This window comes from Nerophis ophidion, linkage group LG01 (assembly GCF_033978795.1).
Source record: "Nerophis ophidion isolate RoL-2023_Sa linkage group LG01, RoL_Noph_v1.0, whole genome shotgun sequence".
NCBI classification, from domain to species: Eukaryota; Metazoa; Chordata; class Actinopteri; order Syngnathiformes; family Syngnathidae; genus Nerophis; species Nerophis ophidion.
In genome coordinates this window covers 53,468,483-53,487,681 of record NC_084611.1, presented here as the reverse complement: position 1 = coordinate 53,487,681, position 19,199 = coordinate 53,468,483, and the positions used below count along the sequence as shown (strand labels likewise).

Below are 19,199 nucleotides of genomic sequence, written 5' to 3'. Positions count from 1 at the left end.
GATAGTAATGGAGATAGTAGAAATACATATTATTCTTCCTTGTTAACATTATTACTAGTAATATTGTTATAATAATACCATATATTGTATATATTATTATATATAAATTAATTATGGTGCAATAATGACCAATGTCAGTCCCGTTTACTTCACTAATTAGTTTTTCAAATATTTAATATGCAGTATTTACAAAAATATGATTATTTTCATTTTTTTCACAAGTCTTCTTTCTTCAAAACATGTATTCATGTTAAACAAATAAGGCGGTCCTGGACGGCAGGTACCTTGGTGTGATGACGTCAGGGCGAAGGTGCCAGCACGTGACACCACCGTGGCGCGGGCCGCGGGAGGAGGAGGAGGAGCCTGCAAAAGGTGTGACCTCCATCGCCCGAGTGGCCTGCGAGTCTCTCAGAGGATCTGGGAATAGACGATAGCTTCATTTTGCTTCTGTAAAAGAGTCTTAATATCTTTTAAAGTTGCACCGACATCATGAATTTGTTGTTTTTCGTCCTTCTGGCCGTGCAAATGCAGAGCGTGTCACTCAGTAAGTTGTTTTTAATTTACAGCTTGGTCAACTTCTTTGTAACATCTTAAGTGGACTGGAGTGGTTTCATACTCTTGTCTTACATTGTATTATTTTTATTCTTCTGTTGTCGTCTTACTTTATCTCATTATTGTCAACACTTTTTTTCTTAACTTTAAGTTATCTAGCTACACAATGTCTGTGACTTTCACTCCCTGTTATAAATTGTATCTTCAACACACTTTTTAATGCCACCATAATGTAAATGAGTGTGTTTTTATATTAGCCACATAAAAATGTATATTGTATAGATAGTTAGTATTTTATTGATTCCTTCAGGAGAGTTCCCTCAGACAAATTACAATTCCAGCTGCAGTGTACAGAATTGAGATCAAATTTAAAATGTAAATAATGCGGGTATAAATGGAAATAAAATATAAAATATAACAATAAAATTAAAAATAAAAACATAACAGTAAAAATAAGAATATAACAGGAGAAACTAGGCAATAGTGACCATGTTATGAAAATGTATTGCACTGTTTTTAATTGCTTTTTAATATATGTTGATATGAAACGGAGTTAAAAACACTTTGTTGCTGTCAGTGTTTAATCCACTTGTCTGGTATCTTGTCATAAATCTGCTCTTCACTGTCTTTTGACATGTCATGAATTAAAAAGTATGGATAGAGAGAGTCGTAGAAGGGTGGTGAACGATGTGCTCCAGCTTGGCTGTATTAAGGTGCTGCTTCATCATCATCATTTATTTTTATTCCTTTCATGAAAATGCATATATAAAAGCCATGTGCAGTTGACGCTTTCATTGTTTTTTTTTTCTTTATTATACATTTCCGTGATCAGAAAGGAGCAGATGGAAGAATACTATTCTTATATTTATCTGCCCCCTTTTTAACACAAATAATTTTAGATGACTTTATAACTGTTCCCTCCACCAACACCTTAACTCCAACAAACTTTTTAATTTTCCTCAAGCATTTTCACAATGACACGTATAGAATAAAAATCAAAATCAAGTTTGATATCATTCCAGTTGTCTCTTTTTGTAAGTCTTTTTAAATTCTAATATATTCTTTGTTCTACCCTCACTATATGTGTTGGGGTTATACAGCTTGGCAGCTAACAAACAATCCAATACATCTATTAAAGTTCAAAAAGCAGATTATTCCATTGAGGCTCTTTATTGTTGTTGATCGTGCTTTTTCCTTTTAGTATATTTACTTTTGTCTTACTGGACTTGTATTTTTTTTCACTGGACTTTCATTTTTTGTAAAACTGAAATACACACAATGACAAATGTATAAGCTGTAGTATTTGTATTATAGAGGGTCCGGTAGGCGGAACCCTCCTGTTTGGGGCAATACTTCCAGTGGGAACCTTTTGTGTGTTGCACTTCTTCCGGAGCACAGAAGTAAACTACCCACTACTCTTCAGCCTGGTGTCGTGGTCCATTCATTCCAAAGTGTCAAGATACTACATTTGGCGACGAGAAAATCGGTGAACTTTTGGAAAGCTGTTCGATGGGAGGACGGCGGAAAGTTCTAAGACGCGGATTGCAGAAGATGTCGGCCAGCGAGTAACCGGAGCGACTCGGTTATGCGGAGATAGCATCGGAGTGCTAACGGCGGAGCTAACGCGTGGAACTGGACCACCAGTATCGGTGACGGGATGGCCGCGGGTCTGGTAGGAACACTAACGGCGTTTGACAGCCAAGATCTGAGTTGGGAAGAGTATTGTGAGGTGCTGGGACAGTATTTTGAGGCTAATGGAATCGCAGACGCGGGAAAAAAGCGGGCGATATTACTTAGCTCCGTTGGCGGGAAAACGTACAGTTTAATGAGAAACTTGCTGAGCCCGGAGAAGCCGTCGGAGAAAACATTTGAGTAGTTGACAGAATTGCTTCAGTCCCATTACAACCACAAACCCAGTGAAATTGTCCAAAGATTCAAGTTTAATTCAAGGACAAGAAATGAAAACGAGACAGTGTTGGAGTTTGTAGCTGTGTTGAGGGACCTGGCGAGGCATTGTAATTATGGGGACAAGCTAAAAGAAATGCTGAGAGACAGATTAGTGTGTGGCATCAAGGATGATCGCATGCAATGTCGGTTGTTAGCGGAGTCAGAGCTAACGTTCGAGAAAGTTTTGGAGTTGGTACAGTCCATGGAAGCAGCGAACAGAGATGTGCGTGACCTGCAGGGCAGAGCAGCAGCGGCTGCAGTAAATGTAAACACGGCGGCACAAGCGGTTTATGACATCGACATAAAACCTAAATGGAAGAACACTAGTGGGCAGGTGACGTGCTACAGGTGTGGGGCTGAGCACATGGCACCAGACTGCCGCTTTGTAAATGAGACATGCCACGGGTGTGGTAAGAAAGGACACCTGAGGAGAATGTGCAAGACAGCGCCCGCTAGTGACCAGCGGCGGCAAGTTAAGGGGGGAGGAAAAATAGACAAGTCAATGACCAAGAAAGTAAAAAAACAGCAAACACATTACGTGGAAGAGTCCCAAGGGGCACAATCCAGTGAGGAGGAAGAGTTTTCAATGAACAATTTCAAAGACTCAAAATTGGAAAAAGTTGACCCCATAACCACACATAGTTAGATTTAAATGGACATTGTGTGAAGTTTGAAGTGGACACTGGTTGCAGTGTTACTATCCTGACGAGGAAAGAATATTGGAAGTTGTGGACGACTGGAAAAGCAAAGAAATTGCAAAAATGTGAAATTGCATTGAAAACATATACGGGTGGAAAAGTGGCAACCCTGGGGAAAGCCAGCGTAACGGTGACACACAAAGACAAAGTCAAACACCTACCTGGAGTTGTGGTAGCAGGAGCAGGACCAAACCTGCTGGGCCGAGCATGGCTCAGAGAGTTAGACATGAATTGTGTGTATGTTAAAATGCTAGACCAACCACGGCTCACTCTGGAAGAGCTGCTTCAACAGAATGAAGACGTCTTTAAGGAGGGGCTCGGAACCTGGACAGGTCCGCCAGCCAAGATATACATCAACAGTGGCGTGGCGCCGAAGTTCTACAAGCCCAGACCGGTACCATTTGCCATGAGAAAGAAAGTTGAAGCGGAGCTAGAGAAGCTCACAGAGCAAGGGGTAATAGAACCAGTCAAGTTTGCAGAGTGGGCGGCACCAATTGTGCCTGTGCTAAAACCAGACAATTCAGTGCGCATTTGTGGTGACTATAAGCTCACAGTGAACTTAGCTTCCAAGCTAGAACAGTACCCATTGCCAAGGATGGAAGACCTATTTGAGAATCTCGCACGAGGTGAAAAATTCACGAAACTAGACTTGAGCCATGCTTATCAACAAATATCACTCGACGAAGCGTCAAAACCATATGTAACTCTCAACACTCACAAAGGTCTCTTCCAGGTCAATCGTTTGCCATTCGGGGTATCCTCCAGTCGAGCGATCTTCCAGCGGCTGATGGAAGGGGTGATGGCGGGCATCCCTAACGTGGCAGTCTTCTTAGATGACATCTTGCTGACCGGGAAGAGTGACCGCGAGCACTTGGAGACGCTGAGTGAAGTCCTGCGGAGGCTACGAGAGGCGGGACTTCGATTGAAACGTAAGAAGTGTGCTTTCCTAGAGAGTGAGGCCGAGTTTCTGGGTCACATTGTGAACGCCTCGGGGCTTCACCCGCTACCGAACAAGGTACAGGCCATTCAGGAAGCACCCGCGCCTAACAACATCACAGAGCTGAGAGCATATTTAGGACTCCTAAATTATTACAATCGATTCTTACCGAACCTCTCGACGTTGTTGGCACCATTGCACAAACTGCTGCGTAAAGACATCAAGTGGCAGTGGGAAGAGGAGCAAGAGCGAGCGTTTGAGAAGTCCAAGGAACTCATGCAGTCTTCTAGAGTGCTAGTGGACTACGACAGCCAAAAAGATTTGGTGTTGTCTTGCGATGCATCGCCTTATGGGGGGGGGGCGGTGTTATCGCATCGAATGGCAGACGGGCAAGAGCGACCCATAGGGTTCATGTCAAGAACACTCACAGATGCAGAGAGAAACTACTCGCAACTAGACAAAGAAGGCTTGGCAGTCATATTTGGCATCCAGCGGTTCCATAAATATCTCTACGGAAGGAAGTTTGTAATTTGTACCGATCACAAACCACTATTGTCTCTGTTCAATGAGATGAAAGCTGTGCCGCAAATGACATCCCCCCGCATCCAACGTTGGGCAGTGACATTGCGAGCGTATGAATATGTAATTGTGTACAAACCAGGCAAACATCACAGCAACGCAGACGCGCTGAGCCGTCTTCCCATGCCACAGGTGACCACTCACAAAAATGAGGGACGAGTGTTGATGATGGAGGAAGAAACACTTGTGTCAACAAAAGAGGTGAGCCAGTGGACAATCAGAGACCCAGTCCTGTCACGAGTGTATCAATTCACACAGCAAGGTTGGCCAGAACAAAAAACAGATGCAGTGCTCCAACCATATGCAGTGAGGCAAACGGAGTTGAGTGTGCAAGATGGTTGCATCTTGTGGGGGTCACGGGTGGTAGTGCCGCCGCCAGGCAGGAAGGCATTACTAAGCCAGTTGCATCATGGACACCCGGGAATCACCCGAATGAAAGCACTAGCCCGTAGCTACTTTTGGTGGACCAAAATGGATGCTGACATTGAAGCAACAGCAAAAAGGTGTGATACATGCCAGGAGCATCGAAATGTGCCCACCGCAGCGCCACTTCACCTGTGGGAGTGGCCTAGCAGACCATGGCAGCGGCTGCACATAGACTATGCAGGGCCATTCATGGGACACATGTTCTTGATTGTGATGGATGCATATTCAAAATGGATGGATGCCTACCCAGTGCACTCGGCAACAGCAAACAGCACAATTGAATGCCTCCGAAAAAGTTTCAGTAATCAAGGATTACCAGAAGTGATTGTATCGGATAATGGTGCATGTTTTGTTAGTACAGAGTTCCAGCAGTTCCTCAGCAACAATGGCATTGAACATGTCACTTCAGCACCATATCACCCGTCTTCAAATGGCTGTGCAGAGCGGGTAGTTCAGACATTCAAATCAATGATGAAGAAAGCCAGGGAGGGCACCATCCACACCAGGGTGGCACGGGTGTTGTTTAGCTACCGCATCACACCGCAGTCGACAACAGGGAGATCACCAGCAGAATTACTGCAAGGCAGGCGGTTGAGGTCAACGCTAGATTTAGTCCATCCAGATCTCAGAACAAAAGTGGAACGGAAACAAGGTAGTCAAAAACAAAACAATGACAAAAATACTGTTATTTTGCACATTTTTGAACGGTTATGAATCACAAATAGGTTCGCACAATTGAATGTGTAATTTATTTAGTTTAGTGTTATGAAGAGTAAGTTTTAGCTTAAGGGGGGAGGGATGTAGTATTTGTATTATAGAGGGTCCGGTAGGCGGAACCCTCCTGTTTGGGGCAATACTTCCAGTGGGAACCTTTTGTGTGTTGCACTTCTTCCGGAGCACAGAAGTAAACTACCCACTACTCTTCAGCCTGGTGTCGGCGTCCATTCATTCCAAAGTGTCAAGATACTACATTTGGCGACGAGAAAATCGGTGAACTTTTGGAAAGCTGTTCGATGGGAGGACGGCGGAAAGTTCTAAGACGCGGATTGCAGAAGATGTCGGCCAGCGAGTAACCGGAGCGACTCGAATCATTCCAAAGTGTCAAGATACTACATAAGCTATGTGATTCAAATATCATACTGAAATGTAATACACAATATGTAAATATTATCTTTACACAAATATACATTACTATCATCAAACAAATACTGCCGAGTGTTGAAACTATTTCGATGGTGGAAATATACGACTGGCGGCCATTTTAGGTCCTCAAAACATTAAAACACTGCACAAAAATCGTTTTTTCAATAAACATTTAACTGTTAAATTGAACCACTTTCCACCTTATTATTGAGTTAGATAAACAAGTTAAACAGTTTACTTACAGACTTATCTTTTCCAAGGCTTGTAAGAGCTAACACAACTTGTCTACTTCTCAATTGTCTCATGAAATGAACTGACATCCCGGAAGTGCTCAAACTAATGAGGTGTAGTATTTTCATATCGCCACTAGATATCACTAAGAGTCAATCAAATGGGCTATAACTTTTTAAGTCTTTGTTTACAGACTTCCATGCTTTCACAGCAGCAACAGACAAGCACATTTTTTTTCAAATTTGTTGGCACTTTTGGGTGTTTAAAGTCATGCAGCCTTCTGTGAGTCTCATCTTCAGACGTGAACAGGAATTACTTTTGTAAGTCCTTCGGAAGAACTTTATTTCTAGCTTTGAACATCACTAATGGAGTATGCAATTCTACAATGTCTTTTAGTTGTAATAATCCTGACCCAATGAAGAGTGGATTTGTGTGGTCTCTATGTCCCACTGTAAAAATTATACAAATTGCTTTTTTGCAATTGTATTATACAGGAAACTGTAATTAACGCTTTTCAAAATAAATAAGCTTTTAGATAGCTTACTTTTCATATTTGATGGCCCTCACCAGACCCCTTTAACCGGGGTACATGCCCCAGGATAAAGGAGCTGCAGGCCAGTATTGGGGGCTGACTGAACACCGCCCGGAGTAAAAAAATAAATAAATCAAAACCAAATGAAACATTATTGCATGACTACTGTTGAAGTCCTGCAATAATGAAACAGCGACAGGAGGGAGAGATAAGAAATAGGGAGTTAAGGTCTGGAGCCTTTTAAGTAAACTAACAAGTTGTTATCAAGTCTGTTAAAAAATGCTCTTATGAATTTACATTTGTGTTTTTTTTTTCTGCTGCAGAGAAGGCAAGTCAGGGTGCTGGAGGATGGGGAGTTGGGCAGGGGGCGGGGGGTGTTGATGAGACGGAAACTGAAAGAAGTCAGGAGCGACAACACCCACACTGTAAAAAAAAAGGACCTTCGCCAAGCAATTGTTAAATAGCAACAGTGAAACACCTTCAAATCTAAATCAAATCAAATAAAATCAAATCAACTTTATTTATAAAGCACATTTAGAATTTACCACAGGGGTAGCCAAAGTGCTGTACAATGGACAGGTTAAAAGATAATACGAGGACCGAGCAAACAACACAACACAAACAGAACATGATAAAAAATAAATAAATAAAACATAAAAACAGGTTCACAGCAGGTGTATAATGGGGCGCCATTGCAGGATGGATATCACTTAGTGTTAAAAGCCAAGGAATAAAAGTATGTTTTTAAGAGAGATTTAAAAACAGGAAGAGAGAAGGCTTGTCTAACACTCAGAGGCAGGTCGTTCCAGAGCTTGGGAGCAGCAGCGAAAGCTCTGTCACCTCTAAGCTTCAGCCTTGTGTCAGGGACCGTCAGTAGCAGCTGACGATCTTAGGGATCGGGTGGGGCAGTAAGGCTGAAGGAGGTCGGAGAGACATGTTGGCGCAAGGTTGTTTAGACATTTAAAAACAAATAGGAGTAGTTTAAAATTGATCCGATAACGCACAGGGAGCCAGTGAAGGGACGCTAATAGAGGGGTGATGTGCTCACGTCTGTGGGTCTGTGTTAGCAGACGAGCAGCAGAGTTCTGCACGAGGTGCAGGCGGGCGAGGGAGGCCTGGCTAATGCCTACATACAAGGCATTGCAGTAGTCTAAACCATTCAAGATAAAGGCGTGAATTAATTTCTCGTTATCATGTCCTGACAGAAGCGGTTTCACTTTCGCTATTTGGCGTAATTGATGAAAGCTTTTTTGAACGACGCTGCTGATTTGTTTTTCTAATTTAAAATCTGAATCGAACTTGAGCCCCAGGTTTGTGACACAGTCTCTGAGATACGGGGTCAGAGTGCTGAGGTCAACGTTGGGGGAGAAAGAGCGACTTGGACCGAACAACATAACTTCTGTTTTCTTCATTTAGACTCAGGAAGTTTGCTGAAAGCCAGGCTTTGATGTCGTGCAGGCAGTCAATGAGACGTTGAAGCGTGTTATTTTGTGCCATGGGAAAATAGATCTGGCAATCATCGGCATAAAAATGATATGCAATACCATACTTCCTAAAAATAGAACCAAGGGGGAGAAGGTAAAGCGCAAATAGGATTGGGGCAAGGATTGAGCCCTGGGGGACCCCGTGTGGTAAAGGAGCTGTGGAAGACATAAAACTGTCTATTTTTACACAAAAACTCCTGTTGGCTAGGTACAACCGGAACCAGTTCAGGGCGGCGCCCTTAATACCCACACAGTTCTCAAGACGAGTGATTAAGGTGGCATGGTCGACGGTGTCAAACACAGCAGACAGATCTAAAAACACCAGGACGACATATTTGCCAGAATCAGTTGACAGGAGGACATCGTTAAAAACTTTTAGAAGCGCTGACTCTGTGCTGTGGAGGGCTTTAAAACCGGACTGGAACAGCTCAGTGATACTATTATCCTCTAAGAAGGGCAACAACTGACTGTAGACAACCTTCTCTAATATTTTGGAAATGTATGGAAGATTAGACATAGATCTATGGTTAGAGAGGAGAGAGGGGTCGAGGCTTGGTTTTTTTAAGTAGAGGTCGTACCACTGCATGTTTAAACTCTACTGGAACCATTCCAGAAGAGAGGCTACTATTGATAATGTTAAGGACACTTGATCCAATAGTAGCAAATACCTCCTTAAACAGGCAAGGTGGGAGGGCATCTGCAGGGGAACCAGACTAACTCAGTCATTTAAAAAAGGAAAGGACACCGGCCCCAATGATGGAAAACAGAAGAGAAATGCAGAAGAACAGAGGGGTCATATGAAGGCTGGGATAAACTGGCTATAGTTGACGCAATTTTGTCAGTGAAAAAATGGAGACAATTTTCACAGAATTCAAAAGAAGCTTCAAAACCAACAGATTTGGGAGCATCAATGGCAGTGTTAATAGTTTTGAACAGAACTCTGGGGTTGTTACAGTTAGAAGATATAATCTGAGATAGATATACATTCATCTCTGCTTTTACAGTCATCTGAAAAGAAAGCAAGCTTTCTCTAAAAATGGCAAAGGACACATGCAGCCTGTCCTTTTTCCATCTTCTCTCTCCTCTTCTACATTCGCGCCTGGCTGCACGAGTGACGTCATTCAATCAGGGTTGAGGCGTGGCTTTAGAGCGGCGGCACTCTAAAGGAGCGATCGTGTCCAGTGTTTGTAAACAAATACAGTTGAACCCAGAAACCAACTCTTCAGTATTTGGACATACAGAGGCTGCAGAATTATCATCACAAAGAGTTGAAAAAATGGAGGAGAACAGAGCAGGAGATGAAGAATTAAACATGTGAGAGCGTTGGGGCGGAGTGCACAATTTAACCGGACACTGAGTGGGGATATCAAACAGGATCGGCATATGATCAGAGAACACAGCGTCGCAAATGTCCAAATTTAAAACACACAAACCATGTTTCACTCTAGTCTGTTAGATTCCCAACCATAAAGAGTGGACGGTTACTTCATTGTACTTTATTGGCAACTTCAGTGCAGTTACAAATCAAGGTGACTCACTCACACTAGCCCGCCAACTTCCGGTACCGTGTGTCTCACTCAAAACGTTCCCCCCTGCAACATGTATTAATATGATGGAGTATCAACATAACAATCATATTGTAACATCCTTTCTCTTTTTTTTTTTCTTTTTTCAAATGAGATTACTTTACCAAAACCCTATCCTGCCCAATTAAATATAAAAACATAGTATTGCAAAATGCAATAAACTTAGATTGTACACATACTATAAAAGAGTTACAGTAGAAAATGAAAGTATCATCTTACTTACAAACCAACCCAGGATGAAAACAAAAAATAACAGTATCACCTGTCATTCTTCACTTTTACAGTATGGTTTTCACATCAAATAGCAAGGTATTTGCATCTTCCCCTTTTTTTTTTTTTTTTCCCTAACACAACCAAAATAACATATAACCCAGCAACTTCTTACAACTGTTTTCAAGCTTCAAGAGTCATTTTGTGTAGTCTTTCAGAAAATGTGGACGAAAAACTCTTTGACCTGGTCTGGTTACAGCAACCGACTGGTCATCTCTATGTTGTTGAATATCCATAGTAGTCGTGTCACTGAATGTTCCTGATTGCAGAGGCCAGGCAGGTGCTTCATGGCTGCGCCTGAGGTGTCGTCGGTTCCTCCGCAGAACAGCACCTGACTCCAACTTCACCTCGTAAGACCTGGGGTGTACTTCCTTCACCACCTTTGCGACTTTCGAGACTTTACACGGCTCAAAGGGCTGAACTCTCACACTGTCTCCACTCTTGAGACAATCCAAATCCTTGACTGAGCGGTTGTAATATTTCTCCTGCCTCAGTCTGTTGCCTTTTAGTCCCTGCTCACAGTCCATGACCCTTGGTGTCAAGAGGGTATCCTTTGTTGGCAGTAGGGTCCGAGTCCTCCTACTAAACAGTCTCTGTGCAGGGCTTGACTCCAGGCTTTGTGACTGGGTGTGTTACGATGATCCAGCATAGCCAAGTAAGGATCTTGCCCAGCAGCTTCAGCTTTTGGCATTAGTCGCTTGGCTGTCATCTACGGCGGACTCGGCCATCCCATTGCTCTGTGGACATCCTGGTGATGAAGTTCTGTGCACAAACTCCCACCTTAGGCTGAATCTCTGGAACTCTTCGGACGAATATTGTGGCCCATTGTCTGACACAACCACATCCGGTATGCCATGTCTTGCAAAGTGAGCCTTCATCTTATGAATTACAGTGCTGCTTTTTGTGTCTGGCAGGTAATCTACCTCCCAGAAATTGGAGTAATAATCTACTGTAATCAAATTATCCCTGTTTTTCCATTTGAACAAATCCGTTCCAACTTTGACCCATGGTCTAAACACCCTATCATGCGGTTTAAGTGTCTCCCTTGGCTGCTTAGGGTCAACTGATCTACAAATGTCGCACTTTGAAACAAAAGTCTTTACCTGGTCATTCATACCTTGCCAATATACACATTCACGAGCTCTGCTGAGACATCCCTCAACTCCTAAATGTGATGAATGAAGGCGGCGTGTCAGATCAGCTCTCAGTTTATCCGGTATAACTGCCCTTTCGCCCCTAAATACAATACCATCCTGTACACTAAGTTCATCTTGTAATGAAAAATAGTGCTGAATGTCATGTTGCAGCTCCTGTTTAGTCTTTGGCCAAGCTGATAGAATAAAGCCTACCACCTTCTGCAGTTTAGCATCCTTCCTAGTGGCATCTCTAATGGCAGCTAATCTCTCAAGCGATATAGGCAAGTATTCCACCATATTCACAGTCTCGACCTCAGTCTCAACATCTCCTTTCGCGCTGTCTGGCAAATATGCCCTACTCAAAGTATCTGCTAATAGCATTTTTCGCCCAGGCAAATACACAACATTTATGTCATACTTTTGCAGCCTAAGTAGCAATCTTTTAGGAGCACTAAGGAGTGGCTTTTTGAGAATATTCTCTAGTGGCTTGTGATCACTCTGCACTGTCACTTTCCTGCCATAGGTGTACTGATGGAATTTTTCCATACCAAAAACAATAGCCAAACATTCTTTCTCTATCTGCGCGTATCCTCTTTCGGTAGGAGTGAGAGCTCTACTACCAAATGCCACAGGATTGCCTTCCTGAGTTAAAGCAGCTCCTAGGCCAGTGTCTGACGCATCACACTGTAGTGTCAGTTCCATATCCTGATCATAATACTTTAACACAGGTGCCTTAGTTATTTGGTCTTTAAGTGTCTGAAACAGGGGCGGTTCTAGGCATGCTTATATGAGGGGGCAGTCAGAAATGTGAAGGGGGCATCATGTGTACACATCATGCTCCAGCACTTTTTTTTCTGTGCTTATAGTAACGATGATTTCTTCATTGAAATGGGTCTTTAGCTATGTGTCCAACCCCAACCTGGAGTAGTGGATTGCACTTTGTCAGGCCTCTACCTTCAGACCTGTCCAACTTGGGTGTCCCACCTGAAGACTAAGCTCCTGCTGGTATAGCTCTTACGGTCACTGAGGCACGCAAACCCCCTGACCACAATAAGGTGGCAATCCCTCAGGGGGGGAAACATTAACAGCGCTGCCATATTTCCGACAGGGGAAACAGAAGCAGGCGTCTCGCACCACAGAATACTCTAGCCATGGTCGTGTGCGGTACCAGGCAGGATTGAATGATCTTAATGTTGTACCAAATGCACGCTTTGGGTAGCCACCCAGTATTGGCTGAGATGGTGCGTTGCCATTTAAGTCACTGGGTAGCTGAGCAGGCTGCTTTGGGGGAGCGCTTGTTGGCGGGACGGAGGGAGCTGGTGCAGGAGAAACCGTGCTTGCTGGTGCTAAAGGTGCAGTATTGCTAGCTGATGTCCCTGATGTACTAGCAGTAGCATCATTGCTACTACTACATGCAGGAGCAGGACTAGACTTTTTAAATACTCTGAAAAATGGATGCATTACAGAGCATTGACTTTCTCTTTGTGAGCTGCTGGAAGCTGGAGCAGAAAATAAGTAAGCTTGAACAACAACAGAAAAAACCCGCTGTGATTACAAAAACAACAACAGTACAGGACTACAACCTGAGGCGGGGCTTTACCTAGGGGTCTGTCAGACATAGGTCACTTGTCTTCAGTTTGTCACATGCAGTGGACGTGGGCACTCATCTGGGCAATAAATTCATTCACTCCAATGTATGTGTGTTGCCCACTTGCTTGTAAATTGATGAAAACGGCTGTGTTTTTGTTTTTAGGTGTCTTGGTCATATCAAATGAAACTTATAGTTCGTTTATTACAAAATGTAGATTGAAACATTAAAGGTTGACTATGTAGAATTATAAGAAAAACAACAGAAAAAGAATTCCAGCAGTCGATTGCCAGACCGTTGCTAAGTAAAACGGGCCGTTGCTAGGGACTCCATTCTGAACAGGTGACAGCAGAGGAGGACTGCTAAGCAGGATATATACCTTATGTTTAATTTTTACCGTCATTAACAGCATCATAAATGACTTGTAGCTTGTTACAGGGACAGTGGAGGCTCTCTGCCTTCCAAACCACTGCTGCTCAGAGCCTCCGCTGTCACTGCTCTCGTCAAGTTGTAAAAAAAAAAAAAAAGGAACTCCGTAGCACCGAAAGTCCGCGACGATAAGCGTGTTTATGACAGATAAGACAACACAAATACACCCATCCTAACAAGTATATGATAAATGTAGACAATTTTTCTTTTTCTTTTACTTTCATACAGCAACAGTGATTGGATGTTTACTGAGGGCTGAGGGGTGTGTGCGGGTGTGTGTCTGCTGCGCAGCCTGTGGAATGTTGAATACACGCACAGCGGAGGGAAAGTTGAGAGGGAAGCCGACACTACTATATTGTGTGTGTCCCTTTTTCGGCGGATTTTTCTGCTAGTACAGATAATTTTGTCAATTTCTAATGTAGTAATTTTGTGAGTTTATTAAAATTTGCTCTCTCAAATTTTGATTTGAGGGGGCAAGACATTTATTTAAGGGGGCTCTGCCCCCTCTTGCCCCTGCGTAGAGCCGGCCATGCTCTGAAACGCTGCCTCTTGCACATCTGTCCATTCACACATATTGTCTCTGTGTGTAAGTTGTCTCAGAACCTCACAGTCATCAGATAGATGATCAAAAAATTTGGACAAGTAGTTTACCATACCTACAAGCCTCTGTACCCCTTTAACATCAGTTGGACGGGGCACCTCAATAATTGCTCGCACTTTATCAAGGTCAATCTGAAGACCATCTGCAGTCAGCAGATGACCAATGTAAGGCACAGACTGTTGCCTCAGTTTAAACTTGTCAGCATTTAGTCTAATGTTTTTCTCCCTGCATCTAGTCAGGAAACACCTTAAGTTTGCATCATGATTTCTTTCTGCTTCTTCCTTTGTCTCACCTTCCCCAGTAATAAGCACATCATCAGCAATAACATATATACCATTCAGACCTTCAAGCGCCTGTATGAGTTTTCTTTGAAAAACATCAGGAGCCGGACTGATTCCCATCGGCATTCTGAGCCAACGGAACCGGCCAAATGGAGTAGCAAAGTTTGTGATGTAGCTGGATTCTTCGCTCAGCTTCACATGCCAAAAGCCATGCTTGACATCGCAGACTGTGAACACCTTTGCTTTCGAAAGCTCCGGAAGTATGTCATCAATGGTAGGAAGAGGAAAATGGCTTCTTTTCAGCGCCTTGTTCAGCGGTTTAGGATCAATGCAAATCCTAGGTCTTCCATTTGGTTTTGTCACCGTCACCATGCTGCTTATCCAGTCAGTGCTACATTCTACTGGTGCTATAATTTCTTTCTTTTGTGGTTTTTCTAGTTCCTTTTTTAGTGGTGTCAGCAGAGCTACTGGCACTCTGCATTTAGGCAGTTTCACTGGGGGTACACTTCTGTCCAGTTCTATGTGGTACTCCCCCTCCAGGCACCCCACACCACTGAAAACATCCTCATATTCCACTTTGATGTTGTCCAGTGTCATGCCTCTCTTGATGTTGTCCTCGCCAGCACAATGTCCTTTAACAATACTGTCCATCGCCATTATGTTATCATATTGTACTTTAATCAGCTTCATGGCTTCACAGGCCTTCCTGCCAATCAAAGGGAGCCTATCCTTCTGGTCCACCACTTGAAACTCCAATCTGTACAATTTATTGTTGCGAGGATTTCTGATTTTTACCTTACACTTGCATAGTGGACACAGTTTGCTCTTATTGTACATCAAAAACACTTTTTCTGTTGGCTCCAATTGTGTGTTTGGGCTCAGCAGTTGTATAGGTATAACATTACAGGTAGCACCACAGTCTATTTGAAAGTCAACCCTTTTTTGGTTCAGCAACACACCTGCGAAAAGTTGCTGACTTTGAGCTTTGTTCTCCTGCAAATGGTTCACCATTTCCTGGTTTTTACATGCTTCTGTAATCGTGGCGACGTCCTCATATACATCAGTTTCCTCTGTTACAGCATGCACGGCTCTCTGTCTTCTATTTTGTTCAACATGTGACCTACATTTGGCGGCAAAATGGTTGTCTTTGCCACATTTTTTGCATGTTTTACCATAAGCTGGACACAACTTCTTGTTCCTTGCATGTGTTTTACCACAAAAATTGCAACTTATCATATCTTTATGTTGCGGTATTTTGTGCACTACATGTATTTCTTCCACTGTCTGTCCTTGCAGAGTTCTGCTGTTTTCTTTTGACAGCTCTGCCGCTCTGCATATTTGCAGGCACTTTTCCAGGGTTAAGTTTTCCTCCCTCAACAGGCTCTCTCTCATTGCAGAGCTGTGTGAGCCACAAACAATTCTGTCTCTTATTAGGGAGTCCTTTATACCTCCAAAATTGCACGTATTTGCCAAAACTTTCAATTCTGTGACATACTTGTCAATATTTTCTTCCAATCCTTGATTGCGCACAAAAAATCTGTACCTTTCTACTGTCTCGTTCAGTTTAGGGTAACAATGTCCATCAAACAGCAACATCATTGAGCTCAGAGTCCTCCTCGCCGATCCACTGCTGCCCTCTAGCGTGTTCAGTAGCTCCCTTCCACTTTCGCCGATTAGGTAGTAGAAAAGTTTCACCTTCATAACTTCCTCTGCCTCTGGCATCGTCAGCTCCATGTAAAGAGTAAACTCCTCTTTCCAACATTTCCACGACTTCGCCAAGTTAGCAGAGTCCAAACGAAGTATTGGCGGAGGTCTCAGTTGCTCCATTTTCGTTTCACTCACGTCATTCGATGCCGCGGTTTCTGTCAGCTCCGGTCCTGCTAGCTGTTAGCTGTTAGCGTTAGCGGCGCCTCTTCAAGTTCGTGGCGGTCTCAAAGTTCAACTACCGCTGCCACCATGTTTCACTCTAGTCTGTTATATTCCCAACCATAAAGAGTGGACGGTTAGTGCAGTATTATTGCTCACTTGTACTTTATTGGCAACTTCAGTGCAGTTACAAATCAAGGTGACTCACTCACAGTAGCCCGCTAACTTCCGGTACCGTGTGTCTCACTCAAAACGTTCCCCCCTGCAACATGTATTAATATGATGGAGTATCAACATAACAATCATATTGTAACAAACCATACGAGAGCACTAAATCGAGAGTATGCCCGCGTTCATGTGTAGAAGCACACACAGACTGTACAAAGTTAAAAGAGTCAATGACATTCAGGAAGCTCCTGGATAAAGGTTCATCTGGGCAGCAGGTGTGAATATTAAAATCACCAAAAAATCTAAAATTGTTTATCCCAGCAGTGGATTCTTGCAAACCAAGAAAGAGTAGATAACCTAAATGACACTAAACAATAACACCTGTATTTAAATAACCTGCAGGACTGATTGATTGATTGAAACATTTATTAGTAGATTGCACAGTATGAATCAATCAATCAACGTTTATTTATTTAGCCCTAAATCACAAGTGTCTCAAAGGGCTGCATAAGCCACATCAACAACCCTCGGCTCACATCCCACTTCAGGGCAAGAAAAAAAAAACTCAACCCAATGGGTTGACAATGAGAAACCATGGAGAGGACCGCAGATGTGGGGGACCTCATGAAATATAACATAAAATGTTGTATTTTTGATCAAGAACACAATTTGATTCGCGCCTTCTAAGAATTTTGTACATGATTTTTTTTTTTAAAGTCATCTTGTTTTTTTTTTCTTTCAGTGACTCACCGCCTGCTGTATTTTCAAACTATCGAATCTGAAGACTCAATCATCATAAAGTACAAGGAATTGTGCTATCTGGATGGAGTTAAGATCGCGCAGTATGACCAAACCAACAGGAACGTCGTACCCAAACAGAACTGATTGAAGAAGATCACAGCGGAGGACCCACAGTACTGGCAGAGAGCGACAGAGACCAGTGTTGCTGCCGAGCAGTTCTGCACAAGCATGTATAAACCTCACATGAAGTACTACACCAGTCCTGAAGGTTTGTTTATGTTGAACTTTTGATGGTAAAATGTGTTCAATGTGCTCCTTAATACTGTACTTTAAGATAGATTTACCTTGAAGGTATCACAGATATCTTGTCTCTTTCCATTCCAGAATGACCTATAAAAAAACACAAAAATAGTGTATATGTGTGTGTGTGTGTGTGTGTGTGTGTGTGTGTGTGTTCTGGCAATTCTGACTTAATGGGGATATCGCGCTTTTTACACCTTTAGGGGACCTCTGACGGTATGGGGACAAAAAAACAGGTCCCCTAAAGCAGTGGTGTCCTAACTTTTTCCACTGAGGGCCGCACACTGAGAAATCAGAGCAAGTGGGGGCCATTTTCATAATTTTTATTTTAAAAAACAATACAATATATGTATAAAAAATATATATTTAGGCCTCCACTCAGTTATGATCCCAGAGACCCCAAAGGGTTTTGGTAAAAAAAAAAATATTAAAAATGTGTCATTATTCAGTATTATAATTTTTATTATTATGCAAGTTTTAAATCTCTGGATCAACATTAGAAAAAAAAATGGAAAAAACACAAAATATGCAATTTTTTCACACAAAAACTTTTTTAGGTTGAATATTTGAAATTATATAATAATTGGAGCCTTAATTTTGGATTTTGATTCATTATTATTTTTTGAGCAATGACACTTAAAAACAAATCACTCTAAAATAATTGGGGATCCAAAAGTGTCCTACTTATTAAAGTGTTAAAAAATAAATTATAATTTTTTTTACTGTTTACTTTCAGCACAATAATCTCGAGATCAACTTCAGATATATCCGTCAATTTTAAGTGTTATTGTTGTTTATGTTTTGTTTGTTTGTTTTAGGCCCTTCTTTGAAAAAACAGCTCAGTCTTTTATATGGCAAAACACAAAATATACAACATTTTCCCCCAAAAATAGCTCAAAGTAGAATATTTAATGTGACGTAATCGAAGCCTTGAATAGGTCAATAATTCAAAATGACAATGATTTTGATTCATTATTATTTTTCAAAGAAAGAAACAGCCTGCATGGCAGCTTTGTGTTATAAGAGTAAGCATTGCAACAATGTCTTGTTACATTTCACCTGATTGCTCTTTCATACCCCTTTTTATGTTTTTAAATTTTTTCAATTGTATTCTTAAAATATGCTGTGGGGCTGTTAAAAAATGACCCGCGGGCCACAAATGGCCCCCGGGCCGCACTTTGAACACCCCTGCCCTAAAGGGAAACATTTTTAAATGATAGTCAGATGCCGAAGTGATTTTTAAGCTTTGGCCCATAAAACATGTTTACTGGTTAATTTAAATGTGAACTTTTTTTAAAAAATGGTCCTCAGTAGTCACGTACAAATTTGTGTGAATTATGCGAAATCATTTAAGTTTGGTCCCCATGAACAATATTACCAGGCACAACGGTGGAGGAGGGGTTAGTTCGTCTGCCTCACAATACGAAGGTCCTCCGGGTGTTCCGGCTTCCTCCCACCGCCTAAGACATGCACCTGGGGATAAGTTGATTGGCCACACTAATTTGGCCCTAGTGTGTGAATGTGAGTCTGAATGTGGTCTGTCTATCTGTGTTGGCCCTGTGATGAGTTGGCGACTTGTCCAGGGTATACGCCGCCTTCTGCCCGAAACGCAGCTGTGATAGGCTCTATCGACCCCTTGCGACCCCAAAAGGGACAAGCGGTATGAAAATGGATGTAAAGGATGGAACCATTTTACCTCTTTTT

The 19,199-nt window shown here is 42.4% G+C and overlaps 1 pseudogene; it reads left to right on the top strand.

Annotated features, from left to right (window-relative positions):
• Nucleotides 1-2,209: 2,209 nt before the first annotated feature.
• Nucleotides 2,210-5,796, top strand: LOC133559394 (uncharacterized protein K02A2.6-like; annotated as a pseudogene).
• The last annotated feature ends 13,403 nt before the right edge of the window (nucleotides 5,797-19,199 follow it).